Raw genomic sequence first — 2,658 nt, forward strand, 5'->3', positions numbered from 1 at the left:
CCATGCCTCCCAGCCCCCCTGTTACCTGTCCTGCAGAGAGCCTAGGAGCCACCAGCGCCAGGCTGAGCACCAGGAGGAAGGGGGTCACCTGCATCATCTCTGCAGCTGGCGTAGGGCTCGCGGGGCTCTGCCGATAAGCCTGCTCTCTTGCCTTTATATTGCTGCCAGGGCTGCGGGTGGCAGCTCCGGCCAGAGCATTGTGCAATCTGGGTGTTTCCAAATTTGCAGTTCCCAGGTTACAAGAAAGTGGTTGTGAGCAGATATTCCCAGAAGTGCCTGCTGAAACTGTCCCTCTTTTCTCATGCTCCCCTGGCTCCTCGCAGGGAAGCCTTGGCTCCTGCAGGTCAGTGTCTGCGCCGAAGATGCTTAGCCAGGGAAAACCCCTTGCCTGTCCCTCCTGCCACTGGTTTGCCACCCCACTGCGATGCCTGGGGTACACGGGGTTGCCAAGCAGCCTTAAACCCAAATGCATCACAGGATCAGTTGCAGCACATGGCCTCACCCTGCTTCTCCTCATGCAAACCCACCCAGCACCAACTTCCTTTCGGGCATTGCTTTATCCTACCCTCCCATCCCCACTGCTGAAGCAGCTGCTGATCAGGATACAAAGCACCCGCTCTCCTCTCGCCTGGGGCTGGCATGAAGGTTTGCTGCTGTTCTTACAAACTGCCTTTTGTTGGAAGGAAATTACTCTGTTTATGAAAAGTGTTCCCTGAATATCTTGGATGTTGCATTTTAACGCTGATAAAAATTGTATACATGCAGGCATTCTTAAATAACTTCAACTACGTATTTACATCACCCCCCATACGTTATCCTTGTTGCTGGCTGGGGAGGCTGAAGTGGTCCAGGTCACACCAGATTTTCTCACCCATTCCTCAACGATTTTCAAGGCAGTCGCCTAGAATATGTGTGCTTTGATTCTTGCAGTCACCACAGGAAGAGCTGATAGAGCCCTGTTCACCAGAAAATGCTTTTTTTATCTAAATGGAGACAAGGCAACTGTTCGCAACATCTGAGAAATACTTCCCAAATTTTGCTGTCCTTTTAATCTCACATTTGAGGACTGGTTTCTCTCTGACAGTAAAATTCATCGCTACCTCAGCTGGGGAGCATTGTATTTCTGCTGCCAGCATCGCAACATCCCCGCTCTCCTCTCTGCAGGAGCCCCACAGACTGCTCCCACCCCTTCCCGCAAGAACTCCCTGGCCAGAGAGCTGGCTGCCTGTGGGAAATTCCCTTATCCCTGTATTAGAAATCAACTGCACAAGTAGTTATGTTTTCCCATGCAGCTGGTGTTTGATTTGGCTGTTTTTTTCAGCAGGCAGGTGCTGCCTGGAGCCTGGCCGAGCACGGTTGGCCTGGGAAGGTTGCTGGGGGCAGGAGGGGCAGCTATCACCCCTTCCCCATCACCCCTGAGCCATCACCCTCTCGCCATCACCTTGGTTCAGGGAACTCCTGCAGGGACCCGGTGGCCACGGGGATGGGCAACACGAGTCTCCACGCTGGCACAGCTGATGATGGCAACCCACACCTCATTTACAGCCATAGGTTTATTTTAGCACAAACAATATTGTTGTTATCTGCCCGTAACCTTTATTTTTCCTGGATTTAACAATCCCCAGCCCGGAGGTGTATCTTGCAGGAGCAGGGATCAGTTCAGTGCCCAAGGAGGTGGATTTGTTGACCAATCTCAGCCAAGTCAAAAATAAAACAAGCCAAGAGCTGGGAAATCTCTGCAGGGTTTGCACCCTCCAAAGGGCAGCCAGTGAAGCGTCTCGAAGCTGGCAATCATTACCGCGGCTAAACCCTGCCATGCCGTGCCTGAGCCCTGGCACAGCAGGTAGTGGGCAAGGGGGACGGGCAGGTGGGGAAGAAGTCCAAAGCACAAAAATGCTGAAGAAGTTAAAAGTTGGCAGTGCTGTGATTCAAGCCCAGGTATCAGGGGTCAAGAAAGGGTTAATAAATAATAAGAAGAAAGAGTTAATGAACAATTCAACTTGCTGCTCAAGCTGGGATTGAGTCAGCCTTTGCAAAATTAGTCGTGCAGACAAATGTGGGAACAAATGATATCCGTAACCAAGGACTGTCCTCCCAGCCCGCTGTGTGCCCTTGTAGAAGCTGCTGAAAGCTGAGCCTCTCAGATACAAATTTTATTTAGGTGGTAACAGTCAAAAGAGGAGGAAAGAGCAGAAATATCCCTAGGCGCAGACTGAAGGCCCCGATCTTTGACAGTCTGGAGACAGCTGCTTGCCTAGAGTTAAGGAGTGATGATGATGGGTCACCGCAATTAAATCCAGTCTGATCAGAAGCCGTGCTGGCTTTGGTCCCTTGCCAGCTGGATGGGGATGTCCCCATCCCCAGTGGCTGCCAACACAGGACAAACGAAGGTGGGCAGCCCAGGTGAGCTGTACCAGTGTCCTGGCCTCCCTGCAGTGACCCTAAGGGAGAGCATCTCGGTCCGTCTCCATCCGCTGTGGGCTCTGCCATGGCAGGACAACGCTGGCTCGGTCCAGGGGGGACGCCACATCCGGGACAACCTGCTCTTGCCGGGTAACATTATTCCTCTGCCCAGGCAGATACAGGAACGCTCCCACAGGGAGAGAAGAAAAGGCCATTTATCACCCACTGGCAGCACTGGCCCCCGCAGTGATGCCC

The 2,658-nt window shown here is 52.7% G+C and overlaps 1 protein-coding gene across 1 annotated transcript in view; it reads right to left on the reverse strand.

The window, feature by feature from the left end:
- Positions 1–2,658, reverse strand: part of GBA2 (glucosidase, beta (bile acid) 2) — a gene marked incomplete at its 5' end in the record, with an annotated part of 17,390 nt that overhangs the window by 1,216 nt on the left and 13,516 nt on the right.

The sequence above is a fragment of the Eurypyga helias genome, unplaced genomic scaffold (genome assembly GCF_000690775.1).
Source record: "Eurypyga helias isolate BGI_N326 unplaced genomic scaffold, ASM69077v1 scaffold15067, whole genome shotgun sequence".
Taxonomy (NCBI): domain Eukaryota; kingdom Metazoa; phylum Chordata; class Aves; order Eurypygiformes; family Eurypygidae; genus Eurypyga; species Eurypyga helias.